The sequence below is a fragment of the Cyprinodon tularosa genome, unplaced genomic scaffold (genome assembly GCF_016077235.1).
Source record: "Cyprinodon tularosa strain WSP-4 unplaced genomic scaffold, ASM1607723v1 ctg359, whole genome shotgun sequence".
NCBI classification, from domain to species: Eukaryota; Metazoa; Chordata; class Actinopteri; order Cyprinodontiformes; family Cyprinodontidae; genus Cyprinodon; species Cyprinodon tularosa.
In genome coordinates, this window is record NW_024039073.1 from 395,322 (window position 1) to 413,312 (window position 17,991).

At 37.4% G+C, this 17,991-nt stretch overlaps 1 protein-coding gene across 1 annotated transcript in view; it reads right to left on the reverse strand.

Moving 5' to 3' along the window:
* Positions 1–17,991, reverse strand: part of LOC119790236 (AT-rich interactive domain-containing protein 1B-like) — a 261,129-nt gene that overhangs the window by 194,749 nt on the left and 48,389 nt on the right. The window lies entirely within an intron of this gene.

The following is a 17,991-nucleotide window of genomic DNA, read 5'->3' on the forward strand; positions in this document are numbered from 1 at the left end:
TTTGCGAATGTCACAACTCTCACACCAAGAAAAGTCAGAACCTATAGGAGGTGATGTAGATGTGCTCAAATCATATGTTTTTGAGTTTCTAACCCCCTAAAGGAGATCCGATTCTGTCATAGAAAAAAAGGAAAACATTTTCAGAAAGAATAAAAAAAATATGCATAAACTGTTTTCTAATTTCACTAATTGTCCTTTAGCCACAAGCTCTAAAAGAGGTCAAGCAGAGACCCCTCTCCCATCAGTCCTCCACCTAATGAATTCTTACTGTAGACGCTTCGAACTTTATGTCCAGTAGTTTGCCAAATGTATCCACCTCTTTACATTATCTCTGACTCGGTCAGCTCGCAGATGAGTTCCAAAGTGCTGGATATTACTGCAGGCCCGTCCCAGGCCGTAACCTTAATGAGGGACACATGGGTGAGTGGGAACATCTCATGAAAGAGCAAAAAAGAAGAAAAACTAACTTACAAGCGTGAATCCATGCCAAGCAGCAATGTCGCATTACATGGTAGATTTTAGAGGAAAAAAAAGCGAAGACAGAGTGCATACAACAAGCTGGCATAAATACAAATGTAGTCTTAATCCCCTCCTGCTGTTTGTTATGGCTGCAGACAGGGCCAGGTGTTCCTTACTGTAGCATGGATTTCCCTGTTTACACATTTATGACTACACATTTACACAAAGAGCCAATAAAAGATTATGAAACAGCATTTACTACTGACAGCACTTTCAGAGTGACATTTCTGTCTCATCATATCATGACGCTCTACCACAGAATAGCAAAATATACAAAAAGCTGTAATTCGAGGGCATCTGTCAAGCTTGTTGTCCATTTCCAGTGCTTGACTTACCCTTACATCTTCCTTTGCAGAAAAAACAACATCTCATAAAACAAAAATGCTTAAGCTTAGAATGATTTATTTCTCAATGACTGCGTTATGGGGCCCTCTGACATGACGTAACTACCACACTATACAACTATGTCAGATAAGGGCATGCACACAGAGCAGAGGCTTTGTGAGAGAGAAACCCTTCTAACATAAAAGGATATGATGAAACTCAAAGATGGTGGAGAACCTAGTGAAATCTGATCTGGTGACAGCAGGGAACCAGTGAGATTAATAAATCTGAATCAGGGTTTGTCTTCCACTGACTGGGCTCAGAGAAAAGAAATATTCTCTCAATGCTTTTGACTCTTTCAATAGTAGTGATTGGACAGTGCTAAATATTTTTCACTTCAGTGGAAATCTGATTAGAAAGGACAGGTTTACATGTGTGTCTGTGTGAGAGTGTGCATTGGGTCAATGAGACGGACAGACAGGGGGAGATCAGTTTGACCGGCAAAGAGGTTAACAGCATGGCCCTGCTCATGCCAACAGCACTACTTGATCCAGTACCAGCAGTCAGAACTGCACACACATTCTTACTTCACAGCCAAAAAATATAATCTCAATAAGTCATTTTTTTCTTATAATAAGAGTATGTTTTCTTGAATTCAGGAGGTAAATGAGACACTTTGCCAAAGGAACAAGACAATTTACATTTAAGATAAGAAAGAACAATTGCATTGTCTTATTTCAAGTGCATAATATCTAAGGCTACGTTCACACTGCAGGCCTTAATGCTCAATTCCGATTTTTTTGTGAAATCGGATTTTTTTGCGTGTCCGTTGACACTTCCAAGTATATGCGACTTGTATGTGATCTACTGTGTGAACTAAAAGTGTTCAACCGAAGTGTCCCGCATGCGCACTCGAGGACGCGATGACGTCACATGTAGCAAGCGTCCTCAGTGTTTGCGGAAGTAAACATGACTCGTAGTACCGCAGCGCATATTGCGTTCTTTAAGTTATTCTCCAACAGGAGCAGGCACATTACGAACGGAATCTTTTTAAGAAGATCAAAAAGAAAGACCCGGTTCCGGTAAGACCCTTCGAGTTTGGTCTGAATCGAGCTATCTTTCCAAATATAAATTAAGTCAGCAACCTCACTTTCTCTCCATTGACTGCTCTCTGTGTTATCTTCTGCCATGGTTGTTAGTTTTTCCCACCTCCGCTTAGTAGGACGCAGATTAGTAACGTTTAGTAACATTTGTCAAGTATCAATGACGTGTAGGTCGGATGAATGCGACCTGGCCGTACAGACACAGGTCGCATTTGAAAAGATCAGATACGTATTGGATTCAGGACCACATATCCAAGTGGCCTGGGTCGCATTTGAAAAAATCCGATCTGTGTCGTTCAGACTGTCATAAAAAGATCAGATACAGGTCACATATGGGCAAAAAAAATCGGAATTGGGTCACTTCAGGCTGCAGTGTGAACGTAGCCTAATTGTCTTATTTTGAGAGTAAAAATAGTAATTCCATTGGCAAAGGTTAATAACACCTGTTTTAAGACATTTTTAGTAATTTTTAGATAATTTTTGCAGTGTAGGCTACTATCTGATGCCTTAATCCTTGAATGAATGCAGAAAGATTTACCATTGCGCAATCACAGTGTCACAAATTCATATCATTTGACGTGTATTGAAGCTCCTTCAGTAAAAGTGAAGCAGCCTTGTGCAGATACTGGTGTTTACAGTGCTGTAACATGCTGGGTTTCAACAGGAGCACCACTGTTCCAGGATTGTTGAAGATTAGGTCACCTTGGAGATAGAGACCCAAAATCCAAGGGTGGGTTACTTTTTCCACAGATATACAGATACAGGAAGACATGTGGACAGACTGGGACCAATATTAGAAGAAAATCTATGGAGCCGGAGAGACAAAGAAATAGAAACAAGAAGCACTTAAAGTGAAATCAAGTTGTGGGTGGCCCACATACCCAGGAGTTGACTGAAATTTTCCAATTTGCAGCTTGACATATGGATGATAAACAGAGAGTCTGAATTAAAAACAAAAATGAAAGAAATTAATAGTGTGCTGCATATTTTTTATTCAACCGTCTTCAGAAAATACTTCATTATAGCAAATATTCACCCTTTACAGGTAGTAGTTTGGTGTATCTTTCTACGAATGTTTTACCTTAATTCATTACAACATTCTTTGCAAAACATTTCAAGCTCTGGCATCACATCTTCTGTAGCTTCAAACAGTTTTATCTCCAGTTAGGGGTTTAAGATCCAACTCTATTAACATCAACTTTGACCGGCTTTTCTAGGATCATTTCAGAATGAAGTACAGAAACTTGAATTTCACCTACCTAACCACAGCACCATCTCTACCCTAAATGGCTGATGAACAAAATGAAATGGGACAATTATGAGCTTTCTGGCAATAGTAGTTTTCTTATTTGTGCTACTTTTCCATAAGGACCAGAGTTTTAAAACACACAACAAATCATTGAATCTCCCCAGAATCTACGGTTATCTTCACTCTTTTTTTTAATTACTGCTTACTGTGTCAGACCCTGTAGTTAGGGTGGTAAGTAGTGTTGTATTCAAGACCACACCAACTGAGACCAAGGAGTTTCAAGACCATGCCAAGACCTTTTGAGGCAGAGAACAACACCAAGACCAAGACTAAATGAGGTCTTGGCCTCTAAAGGTCTTGGACTTGTCTTGGTCTCCACTGCTGTGGTCTTGACTACAGCACTACTGGAAAGCCATGTGCCATAAAACTTTTTTTTATTAAATGAGGGCTAGAACATTTCTTCATAGGTTGTTTCATAATAAAATTATGTTTTAACTTTAGAACTTTATATCTATCTGGTCTGTCTGATTTCTTTATTGGTCGTCAGGTATATAACACAAACAACTTTATTTTATATTCATAAAATTTTTAAAACCCACATATAATTAATTTTATCACAAACTCCCATTACTACACTATTTTGGTCAATTACATGATTTCCCATTACAACACTCTGAATTGGTTTAATCATAACAGAACAACAAGGGGCATTATTGCTTTTGCAAGGTATTGTATTTAACTACTATTCCATAGATCTTGCTTTTAACACTATATAGTACAGTCTAATTTAGTTGTATTTCATAGTGGGACCAACAGTTTTTCTTAAGCTGTTTAGTGCAGATTCAACTGCATGTATACCATCACCGTATTCAAAAGGAATGGGTGGCAAAATTGGAACTGTAGCATGTAGACAATCAAATAAGACATAAAAACAGAGAGATATAAAAAGAGAGAAATAGCAAACCCTGTCATTCAGTCAAAGAAGCACAGAGGCAGTAGGGAGACTGGAAACTGGAGGTCTAACGAGTAGCAACCTGCCAAAGTGGCTTTGGATTGGAAAAAAAAGAGTTATTCAGATGCAGGTTCTGTTTGATCGCTAGGGCAGACTGCATAAATGCACTGTACCTGCTGAGCACACACCAACTCAATGAAACCTGATGCTCTTTGACTGGGAATATGTTTAGTGATAAACAGACTTACTGAGCTGCTGGCTGCACCAATAAAAATAACTGCTGGAAAGAGAAAATAAGACCATTTTCTGCCTTTTGCTTTCACTCAGGTGCGGGGAAGCAGACTAAATAACAGTTTGATTTATCCAGAGTGTCTTGGCAGGCACATTGTGTCAGATAAATGTCTGTAATGAAATGACAGCAGATGTGAAGTGCTGTGGGGAGAAATGACGCAGGATAGACGTCCTGTGAAGCAAATAATTCGCAGTAAACTGCTGCAACGGTGTGATGAAAACAAAAGCCTTGGTGGCATATTAAGTTCCAAAAAGCACAAACAAACTGAGAATAACTCAATCAAAAATCAATCAAAGCAAGAGTTGTATGAAAAGGAAGGCAATAAAGTTTCACTTCTGCAAAAGCCATGCTAACTCTCATTCAAGCAGGCAGTGTGTGTGACGTTCAAGGAGAAGTGCAAGTTCCTTAAATCAGCCGTTAAAAAGCCTTGCACAGAACAAGGTGCTGCTTGTAATTCAATTGGGCCGATGAGTAACGGCCAGAAATCTTCATAATTCTGTCAAAGCACCGATACGGCTGACTGGTGACTGGGCCAGAGGTTGGCCAAGTTTTGAGTGACAGATGGGCTCAGCCAACCAGAGAGCTTAGCAGTGGCATCACACTGACCCCTGAAAGCCTTCACACACACATACTGACAGGCCTGACAGTCACACACATCACCAATGCATCACATTTTAACATTTACATGCCAGTGAGGGGCACTGGTAAGAAATGTTACTCCGTCACTGACGTGGTATCCTTAGTCTTTTTCACATTTTATCTCAGTAAAATCGTAAATACTGATCTATTTCACAGAATCTGTATGATGGACCAAAACAAAAGCAGTGCATACTTTTGGAATGAAAAGAGTACAGATTTTTAACACCATTTTAACAACCAGTTTGTTAAAATTAGGTTTAGGTTAATTGGCTTCCCGAAATTGCCCTTTGGTGTTAGTGTGTGTGTGTGAATGGTTGTTTGTCCTGTCTGTCTCTGTGTTGCTCAGCGATGGACCGGCGGATACCCCGCCTCTTGCCCTTAGACAGCTGGAAGTAGGCACCAGAATCCCTTGTGACCCCACTTGGGATAAGCGTGATGGAAATTGGACTGCAAAGTGTTCTAAAACATATGAAGGTGAGGACATCTGCATGTGCCAAAAATTTAACGAGATAATGTTTCTTTTTAAAACCCCGTGAGGTGGGACGTTTACCTTGCAAGCAAGATGACTTGCCACGAGATTTGTAAATGCACAAACTCCCGAAAAATACATCATACCAGAAGGCAAAAGATATGTTAGCCTCAATACAGACATGTTTCAGACCACTGAAATGAAGTTACGTGTATGACTTCAACGTGTCAACCAGAAGCACAAGGTTAAAGCAAAACAAATATGCCCCATGCCGTTTTTTTCTGGAATACCCTGTATATAGACCTTCTACGCAGAGGATTAGGGGCGGCAGCTGAAAGACAGCTAGGGACATCATGAGGTCCCTATGCTAACTGCACAGGCAACAGGAAGCATACTGCATCCTGCTTCTAGTTCCTTACCAGCAATAGCCAGATAGCAATTATTATGGTGACTATGGAGGCACTTCAGCCGTGGCCTAAGTGTTTGAGGTATTTGGAACTTCTCTGGCTTCTAATCAACACGAGTTATCACGTTAGGAGGTGATCTCTGCAAAAAGTAATTTGCCTTTAAACAAAAACATTAAACAATATTTGTTTGTATGATCTGGTGAACTGTAAAGTGCCTTGAGATGATGAGTGTTGGGAATTGGCGCTATATAAATAAACTGAATTCAATTGTTCTTATCCGACAGATCGCCCATAAATTTTCCATGTCTCTTATATGGTTTGTGGCAACCTCTAAATGGGATATCTTAATTTTTTTATGAGTATGCATGTCAATAATAGCTTTCTTGGGACAAATTGGCTCAGATTTGTCGATTACAAAAGCTATCCTGGCTGTTGACCCAATGAATTAAGGTGACAGGCCATGTGTTGATAGGTTTACAGCTGTGCCATACCCTGTCTATTAAACCGTGAGACATTGAGAAATTGGGTTATCACTTTATAACGTAACCCCACATTAAACATCCCCATAACTTCTCCCTGACTGCTCTACAGTCTTCATGATGCTGTTTGTTCACTAATGTTATTAAAGCTCTGGTTACCTCACAGTACAGATGTATCAATATTGAGATACTGAACTGGATTAGTTGGTGGGGTTTAGGGGTATTGAAGTAAAGGGGGCAAAAGCAATTAGACCCCTGACTTGAAAATTTTAGTTGTAAAGAAAAGGAAGAAAGAAAAGGAGCAGATCCTCATCCTTCCAATTCAAAGTTATATAATACTTGTGATTTTGCAATCCAAGAAAATAGAGTTTCGGTTGATGTGGTTACATGACAACATTTCCAACAGCTACTTAGGCATTCACACTTTTGCAAGACACTATAACTGCATAAAAAATGTCTTCTGAATTGGCAGTTACTAAAAGATGGCATGAAAACAGTCACGATACAACAGCAGGGTAGATTTTTAGAGAGACAGAGATGGACTGATAGGCATGAAGAAAGATAGAGGATGGGTGTTACCTACTGAGATACTTAAAGGGAGAGATAAGGCGATGTTTCACACGATAAAGACAGAGAGGGAGAGACGGATAAAGACAGCAATGCAGAAAGATTTGTGGAGGGAACAGAGCGACAGAGACAAGATATAAAAGATGAGTTTTGGATAAAGGATATAGATCACAGTACAGTGTTAAGCAACTGAGCAACAGTTCTTTTTTTATCATATTCACTGAAATCTATGTGGTAACAATGAAAGAGATAGCCAGTTATATCTTTCTGGGTTTTTTTTTTTTTACCACTTTTTTAAATTCATTAATGCTTCAGATTATTTTAAAATGCTTTAATACAAACAATAAGCTACATTCAAATTGTTGTAAACTGAGCACATCACAATTAAGTTTACAGCTGCTGATAAATCAAAGCACAGACCCAACAACAGATATCAAAGCGGATGTTTCAGTAAAGGTAAGGCAGCGGTGAAAAGGTAAGACAGAAGTGGCAGTGTTGACAGATGTGTCAGTCATGAGAATGAAAAAGTGTCCCGCTATCAAAATAACTCTTGACAACAGTGGCAGCTGGCTCACCTTTCTTTTCTCTACAACTTCTTCACTGCAAGAGGTTGAAGCATTTATATAACACAATAATGACAACTTTTAGTTGACCTGCCGTTTGTGTTGTGTCCTTGTTCTCTCACTGTAATTCCTAAAAGTTTCTGCTTCAATAAAAAAAGCATTTTAAATGTTAACAGATTTAAGACCAACTGGATTACCTGAGTTTTATATCTTGTTGTTTTTTGTCCGAAATAAACATAGAGATTAAAACTGCAGCAATATTAAAAAGTTTGCTTTTTGGACTGAATTTAATGCTTCATTAAATTTTTAGTTAAAAGGCATTAGGGTTTAAAATTATATAAATGTACATATTTTCAATGTGATTTAAGGCAGATAAAAACTTTGAATTTCACCCATCTGGCACATTTAAAGGCGGACAACAGAAGCTGCAATAAAATAGATGAAGTTATACTGTATCTTATAGAACATTAAAGTGGTAAGGCATGTTGTTAATAGAAGTTAGTAAATTACTAACAGAAAAGACGATGTAGTGGTTTTAACTTTAACTTTTATGAAACACTGATTATAAATCCAGATAAAATACAAAGATATAAGTAAAAAAAAAAAAAAAAAAAAAAAAAAAAATATATATATATATATATATATATATATATATATATATATATATATATATATATATATATATATATATATATATATATATATATATGTATATATGTGTGTATATAAAAATAAAGAATGAGCATGTAGACGTCAACATGTAGAAAAACAATACACATAGATTTAACGATACAGTAGATAATACAGTTTGGCCCTGTTATACCACATAACGTCTCATACATTAAATACAGAAGGTTCGTCATTAACACTTATTAGCAGCAGCAACAAAAAACTAAATAAATATCAATTAAAACATTAAATTAAATATACTTGAATTGTATTACTCAGATGTCAATAACAACAGTACTTTTTAAAATATATGTTAACCTTAGTTTCCCTGGGATTCAGGAGGCTTGAGACTTACTGTAAATGCATGGCATCTCTTACTGTTTGACTAGTTAGCTAAAAGTTTAGACATTTATTTCATATTAAAACAAAAGAAAACAGGACAGTGATGTCCCCAAAATTCACATAAGTTCCACAATGTTTCCTCAATTTACTCATGTTTAGACACATATAAACCTTATTTACCATCAAGCAATGCAGTTAAGCTTTAAATTATTCATACACCATTCAGGCTTAGATTCATGGGTTTTCACAATTGACCTTTGCTGATGATGACTCTTCGAGTTAATCGAGTCGATGGAATCAACTGGTTTTCCTTAGATAGAAAACTTTGAATCAATTTGACTGTATGATGATGTAAGGTGCTGTGAAGAGGGGCTATATCAATAAACTGAATTGAATTGAATTGATGAGATCCAATTCTTTGAGCAAAAAAAGTCCTAATAGCCACCTCCCAATTTTTTTCCAAAGATTTTCAGCCTCTGGCTGGGCCACTTCAAAACGTTAGTGTTACATCCACTCCAAGAAACATGCAGGTGAAATAAAAAGGTTACTTAAAACTTCAATCTGAAATGGATACAGTATAAATAATTTTAGGCTTGACCGTCTAGTATAAACAGGATAAAGCCTTAAAATAAATGTAGATCAGAAGCAAAAATGAGAGAAATCGTAATTAAATTCATTTAAATCAGCGAAATTGAAAAGGAAAACATATTCAGTATTTTTTTAGGCTGTTTTTGGTCATGAGATCACTGCATCACGGTAAATATTCTGCACACTTATAAATTGTAAATGAAGGTGAGTATGATAATGACACATGAAGCGCCAGAGGACAGGTCAGCTTCAACAGGCTTATGATTAAACATAAGGAAAAGAAAGAGGAGATGCATCATTGTTCTTGTCATCCCCTCGTATCTCTCTCCCAAGGTGAAGGCAAGTCCCGTCTCTCTGTCTTTTATCTGTCTCTCTCACCTTCCCCCTTCTCATACATCGAAGGCCTTTGACACCACAGGGATGAGCTGCCCTTGGAGGAGAGGAAGAACGCAGGACAGACGGAGCGACATGCACCGTGCATTCTGACGTGGAAGCCGACTAAATAACGGACTGCTTTGTGAAGGCAGAACTCAATAAACAAGCACACATCCAGATAAGGCTGACATAAAAAGAAATAAATTGTTGCACAGAATTCTAGACGATCCGTTTTTTTTTTTTTCAGAAGAAGCACAAAGTGCTAAATAAAAGCAAGCGGCTGTCTTTTCAGCAATTGTGACTTACTGACCTTTTGATAACATCAAATAAAGCAGACAGCGAGTAAAAGTGAGCAGATAGTGTGACTACAAACCTACATAAAAACATGCTTGATATTTATATGCATTTTTTTTCACTGCAAATTCTTTTCTAAAGGCTTTCAAAACAACTTCCATTATTCTCCGTTTCTTTCTACTTAAGCAGAAGAAACAAAAACGGCTTCTTGCTGCTGTTCCAGACTGAAGCATGATGGAGACATTTGCAGAAGCAAAAAAGGTTAATGTGTTCTCTAATGTGTGTGTGAAAAGTTATTTATTTTTGTTTTGGGCTTTTTTTTATTTTAGTGAGTGGCTCTGGGCTTTACACCACCAGCTCTAAATGTTCTTCGCATACTAAACCCCTGACCTCAATCTAAGGGCAAGCAAGACTGAAGAGAGTAAGGAAATTGAGAAAAAAGCACAACAAGGTGGGGAAAAAAAGCCACACGTGATTCTGTAACAGGGACAAAAATGGTTGTGCTGGAGAAAAAAAGGAGTGGATGAAAAGAAAATGGTCCGGCTGTCGATACTCAATGCAAGAATGCGCTAAAATGTGTAAACGACTAATCTCAGTTTTCAGAGAAGACGTTTTACACAGGAACCTAAAGCAAAACCACAATTACTGTTGAGAGACGGAAAATAATCACCATTACCAAGAAAATAAGGCTTGTGACACATGTAAACATCACAATGAAGCACTAAAACATCTATCAGACTAATCATTTCTGCAGCACGGCTCAGTTTTTACCTCTCGCTGCGATGACAAGCTCCAGGTTGTGTAGAAGTCGTATCAATTATATCTAAGCAACAAAAAAGGGAGGGTGGGAGCCGGTTGGAGCACACTTTTTCACCATCAGAGGCCACCGTTAGTTCAGGAGATTATGTTTGAATTTTAGTTCTCCAGCTGTGAAGCTGTCTCCAGGTGGATGCTGATATGCTGAGATGCTTCTGTTTTGAGTTGAATAACAGTGACCTGTTCAGCGCTCTGTTAAAGATGAAACCGTGAAACAGTGGCAGGTGCTTGGTTTGATGAAAGGGTTCATGGAGGGGGGATACATTTCAGATGTTTTCCCACATGGCTGATTTTCAGCCTGATTAGCAATGACCCATGACCTTTTTGATGAAAAAAAATATTAAAAAAGGTATTTTACTAAAGAAAAAAATATATTTTTTCCATAACATTAATGTGGTCCATTTAGACAGCAAAAGAGCAAGGGGGAAAACTTGCAGATAAAAGAAGGGCTGAACAAAGAATAACAATAATTGATTTATTTCTATCTATTTAAGCCTTAAGGTTGAATAAATCACAGGATGTTGTGGATCAAAAAATGTTGATTAAAGACTTTTGAAATCGTCCTGCTAAGGTATCCTTCTTCCATATTACAGTAATACACTGCAAAAATGACCTAGAAATAAGTCAAAATGTCTTAAATTAAGTGCATTTACCCTTAATTTGAGTAGGTAAATAGGATGATTTGCCAAATTAATGAGAATTTTTACTCTTAAAATCAGATAATTAGATAAAATGCACTTGAAATAAGATGATACAATTGTTTTTTTCTTATTTTAAATGTAAATAGTATTGTTCCATTGGCAAAGTGTCTTACTTACATTAACAATTCAAGAAAATATGCACTTATTTTAAGAAAAAATGACTTGAACTTTGCATGTACAAGTACACCCTGACAAACAATTACAGGTGCTTGGCTCCAGGTACTCAGAGATTCACTTCCATACAGAAAGCCCACACAGAGTACATGTCAGACTTAATAATATTACTTTAGCGATAGTTTCAAGGTGTTGATTTATTGTATGTCTCGTACCGTGTCTTTCGGTTGTGCTGTTCTTTTTTCATCTCGTTACAGGTGATGAAGCAGACTGAAAATGTTTTGTCATTGTCTCCTTTCTCTTCTTTCTTTCATCTTTTCTCTTTCTTTTTTCCTTTTCTTCTTCTGTTTTTCTGCTCTATTTACATTGCAGTGTCCATATAAACTCCCTGCATAATTATAATAAAGCAATTTGTATGCATAAAACAAGTGGAGCTATATGGCAATTGCCATACTGCTACACTTGTGAAAGTAAAATCTGTTGGGCTCTTTTTGGCATCAAGACAATTATTCTTATTGCCACATTGCCAGACAGGACACTGTAAAAAAAAAAAAAAAAGAAAAAGAAAAAAGAAAAAAAAAAAGACTTATCTAGATTTTGACTTTTTCCAGTGTAGCCATTCAAAATGTCCACTCTGTCCTTGATGCGCCCTTGGTTGGTCATTAAACATTATTCTTTGTAATACGGTAAATATTCTTTCTGTCATGATTTTTGGACATTAAGATCTAAAGAGAAGCATCATCTCCTGATCAAACCCTGTAATTCAGTAAAAGGGTGGAGTCAGAGTAAAAAAATATGCAAGAGGAGGTCACTCCACTGGGTGGAAGTTGGAGGGGATTTTGCTGGGAGTTGCAGAGAAGCGGGCTTCCATTCAGCTGGCGTTTGACTGGGAAGGGCTATTTTGAATGACTGCTACTGTAATATGAGACAATTTTTTTCTAGTTAAGCTTGCCAGTCATAATTAGAAATATATCTAATTCAAAAACATAGGAAAATGATGTCACTGAGCCCAAAGAGTAAAACATTAGACATAATTTAAAGTATTTTATACCGATTTACAATGCGACTAGCTTTTATGAAGGCTAATATTGCAAAAGAATGAGTGTATATTTACTCAGACTAACTAAGCATATTTACTTAGTTAGTCTGGTGTAAAGTTAAAAAAGTAAAGCTTAGATTCCTCCTTTTTTCCACAAACATCAATGATCAGTTTTTAATCAATAATGGAAGATTCCTTCAGTGGTTTCAATTGTGGCAACACCAAACTCATGCTAATCTATGCTGTCTCCAATCTGTTTATACATCAATTGTGTGTCAATAAACTCAAATGAACAAACCAAGATGCCAGACCTGCCTTGACCTCAGGAAAAATAAAAATCTCTCTCTAATCTGGATGTAAACTGAGAAGAATTCTCGTCGAGCCAATTAGAGCAGCGACTAATCCCCTTCTAACTCAGGAAAGATGCAAAGCATCCTTTTTTTTCTCAGCTCTCCTCTTGGCTCCCTTCGTTTCGCTCCACTTTCATCTCGGTGCTTTTATCTTATCAAACAGGCCCGTATGGAGCGACACAAACACAAAGAGCTAAGTCCTGATCTTTCAGAAACACACAGTTTGTGATGTTTTGTATCTCTTACCTGGTTTTAACCATAAATTACATTAAATTGCAACTTTAAATCCATTTTCCCAGCAATAACAACAGTGGTTGTAGTTATGAACCTAATGCATCAGGAATATCTGACAGCATTAGATGTAAAATATCTGCTACATTGAATACAATCCATGTATAACTAACTTTAACATATAATTTATTCTGATGAGAGAACAAGCTATTTATTAGTTCATGTTCCTGAGTGTTTTTTCATGCTCTCTATGCCTTATAATTGATAGCATCACTTAAACCAGTAATATGAATGATGGGTGGGTCGGGGGTGGGGTGGGTGCGGGGGATCCTCCGTTTATCCAGTTAATGGCTGCAGTGAATAGGCCCTATGCTGTGTTTGATTGGATGAGGGCCACCACAAAGTAGTAAAGTAATAAAAGTTACAAATTGGAGCTGGCTATTAGAGCCATTGATGTCCGTAAGGGTAGCTGGCTAATTAATTGATCATGAAACTCCATCTATTCTGCAGTCAGAGATGAACCTTCAATTAATCAGTGTTTCTCCATCATCGTCCTACAGTTCTTCTTCCCTGTTGTCTGTTTGCACACAACAGTTTATCTGCTGTAGTACAAATCTCTATTTAGTTGCTGTGTACCATGAGTTAAAAAGGGCAGAGAGAAGTAAGAGTGTCAGAAGAGGTGAGAGAAGAGACTGGAGTGGTCCATTTTGCAGCCCCTTCTCCTCCACTACCTCCATCTTTTCTGGCAGAGAAGCTGATTTATTGGGGCTTCCCAGTCATCCGTCAGTGCAAGCAATGCAGGCTGCATTAACCCCAGAGGCAACCCCACCACCCAGGTCCCCTAAGTGCTTCCAAGACCCCCCCCCCCATTCAAGCACTGTTATAAATTGGGCATCTACAGTAGCTCTTTAAGCTCAATAGCCCACAAGATGAGGTCTGGTCAAACAAAGAATTTCAAGGCCTTTTGTCTACATTTAAGCAAAGAGTTAATATATCCAGCTTGTTTGGGCATTTTTTCACCCATTTTTCACGTCTGTAAAAAAAACGTGAAAAATTGCTTCCCTTTGACAAAACAGCTTCTTTGTTGTGCATTTAGGCTCCACAAACTCAGGTTTAGGTTCCTGTCCAGTCCTGCATCTCACATGTCCAATTGTTTGAAACCTTTTACTCATATCTCTGTCTGCATACATGGGTAAGTTTTAAGCAATACTATTTTCTTCAGTCATATTGTGACTTTTAACATACATCAGCCTTAGCAGATCCTTAGTTTTTTCCTTTTGAGGAATGTGCTTCTCTAATATATGCACAAAGCCATAAATGGTAATTTTCACATTTTGCTAAACAAACACACTAATATATTTGTTGCTTTGGTGGTGTTCTATGAGACAGACTTCCACAAACAACACCTTTTTAAGATATAAAAGTCTTTTTTTTTAATGTAAACTCTTTAATCTTGTACCTAGGTCTGTGCAGAGCAGCTATCAGCATTAAATGACACTCAAGTGGACTCTAATAAGAAAATATGTTTTCTTAAGGATTTTACTTTCTTAAGGCAAATTCATTGGCTTTAATTCAGTGGTATCATCAAGGGGCTAAATATATGCCCACATCAAACAGTAACAGTTTTAAAGACGTTTTCAACATACTGTTTTTATCCCATATAACAAACCATTCCGTTTTACCCTGATCAAGTTCAAGAAACTAACATTAAAAAACAAAAAGCAACTGTAGTGGAAATAATTGTGGGTAGGGCCGGCACGGTATATGTATTCGTACCGAACCGTTACGCTACGGGGGTCACAGTGCGGCACAAGCATTTCCATGCACAATACACATGGTACTGAAGATTAATATTAGAATTTCCTTCAGGACCCATTCAACCACTACCACCTGCAAGCTCCGATTGGTCCGTAGACATGCTGGATTGGTCTAGATAGTAAACGCCACCCTAAAATACAAACTACACTCTGTGGGAAAGTACCGCTGTTGGGTTGTGTTGTTGCGAGAGAGTGCTAACAATGGCGAGTGGCAAAGAATTAGAAGACCCACCATCATCATTCAAATCAGATGTGTGGGATAACTTCGGGTTCCCTGTCAGTTATAATAGCGATGGAGAGCGAGTGGTTGACCAAACAAAGACGGTCTGTCGGTGTTGTTCGACACCTGTTCATTACGGGAGTGGGAACACTTCAAATATGTTGACACATATCAAATGACACCACCCAGATATCCCTATCACCGGCACAAGACGGAAGAAAAGTGTTCAATTACGTCTCCCAAATGTTTTGCAACAACCCCTTGATACGAATCCATACCGAGGTACGTATCGAACCGTGAGTTTTTGTACCGTTCCACCCCTAATTGTGTGACATTATTTATTTAAATAAAAAAATATTTTATTGTGGAATTATTTTGTTCTTACCTGAATAAAAACATTCAAAATAAAGGTTAGCAATTCTTTTTTATTTATTTATATAGAATTTTTTAAAGAATATTTGATGGGTAATAACACATTTTACCATAATCTCCTTAAAAGCTTTTCACCGTTGATACACGTATGTAAGGAGGAGTTATTTTTGTTTTACTGCTAATTTAGAGACATTATGAAGAAAGTTGAAAAATGTAAAAATAAATAAATTATAAACTTATAAACTCTTTTCGCCTCCATCTGTGTTACTGGGCAGAGCCAAACCAGTCTGTTAAAGGCCCTCTAGAACTGGCATGTTGTTCTAATGCCTTTAAAGTGGTGTTGCATGTGGATCCTAAGCGGCAGCCATTACTTTGAAAGGCAGATTAGTGTGTTACAAAAACTGAAGCCACATACAGTCAGTAAATGTGGAAACTTGAAAAAATATTATGTTTTACCCCAATTTCCTTAAAAGCATTGTCTTTGTTCTCTCTTTCTTTCTGTCTATTGTTGTAAACTGAAGGAATACCAGAAATTCAGCGTTATCATTAAGAGATAACATAGTGTATGATTGCAAACCTCTAATCCATGAACAATTATAACAGCCGTTATGCCCTCAATTCAGATTGGCCTAGATCCCAATCATTCTAATTAAGCACCTGTGGAGAAAATACTGAATTTTTGCCAAAGGATTGATGCTGCTGCTGCTGTCTGTGTCTGTTCAGGTGAAGACAGCTCACCTTTAAGTACCTTGGATTTTAATAAAATGTTAATTAAGAATCCCAGATGGACTGGAGAAATCAAAGCATCTAGTGTCTAAATCCTAAAATTACAGCTAAATTTAGCGGAAAGTTACTACTACAACACTAGACTAAAAATAATTTTTTTACAGTCGCCATCACTACAGTTTGTAACAGGCCTTCTCTAACAGCATAGACTTTAAATTGTTGGAAAACAAAAGGGTACTCGTATAAAAGGGAGATCTTTAATCAAAGTTACTGCTAAACCCTTAAATTCACATCAAAGCTCCTTCATGCAAGTTTCTGTGGCTACTTATGCTAAGTTGATGGTTGCATCTAATGTGTTTGTACTTTAATGTAAAGCATCTGCAACAATCAAACATATTTTGACACGCCAAGTAAATATAACCAGAAAGAAGAGACATCTTTGAATGCCTAGTGTGCAGGAATGTACACAGCTGCCTGCCAACTGAAAGGGAAACAGACACCAGTCAAGCATAACATTATAACCGATCACAGGGAAAGTAACACAGCTTACAATGTTATAAAAAAAACAGATTTTGCAGTTATAATACATATTTAGAAAGTTCTGCTTGCCATTGTCCAAAGGTTGAAAGTCGACTTTGAGATAAGCTCAAAAGGGGAGAAAAACTAATGACGAGTAAACTTTTATTGAAATGTCTTCAACTTCAAGAAAAAGAACAAAAGTTAACAACTGTGCCTTCATCACACTGATCGCCACTCAATTTGGACAATTATGTGTAACTTATATTAAATTCTGGGGGAAATAATCAAATGTGTGTGAGTGCTTACACCATAATGACCTGTTTGAAGAATGTAAGTTAGGGTTTTATTGAAACAGCATTGAGCATTAGCATTGAAACAGCAGTTTTGGAAGTCCCCCATGATACTCACTTGAATAAAAATAATGGACTTGTTTCTGTCCCCCTCAAACACCAGACATTATTTAGACAAGGGTTATTAGGCTAAATCTGAATCATATGAAGGGCTTACTATAAGGGTTTTAAGAACTTGATGACTTGGAAACTTCAGCTACTTTACAAATGGGAGAAAAATGAAACACAATTCCAGCCGTTGAGATTTTGGTCTGGTGTTTGGGGTGCCTCTGTGCTAAATCTGTTTGGTCTGTCACAGTCTGGATTTAGTCCAGAAATAGTTGATGAACATTGGGTTGTGTTTGGTCAGGCTGAGTTTGTCCCATTTTTCCAAAAATAGACAAGGAATAGACGTTGCAAACCCCGTTTTAAAAGTCTTTTCAACGATCAGAAAATGACGGCTTTTCACCTTGCTGTTTTTAAATGTAAATATTATTGTCGGCTTTTTAACCAATGTTTGCTCACTGGGGTACTTCTCCTGTTCCCCCCCCAAACACCAGATGTAATTTAGAAGTTGGCTTTTAGGCTAAATCTGGTTGGTTCGTCATAGTCTTGATTTAGTCCAGAAATGTGTTTGGTTGGTCTGATTTTGTCCCACTTTAGTCCAATAATAGATGTTGAGAAGATGTTGAAAACCCAATTTTCAACATCTTTATAACGATCAGAAAATTACAACTTTTTACCTTTCACTTTTCAACAAAATGTAGACATCATCATGGACGTAAATCATGTCGTCTTATCAACCAATTCCTGCTCAGTAGGTTAGACCTTAGTGCTGTACTTGATGCAGTCCATTACAATATTCTTTATAAGAAATGCTTGAATAACACCAGGTTGGTTTAAGTCTTATTTTTATGACAAATTTC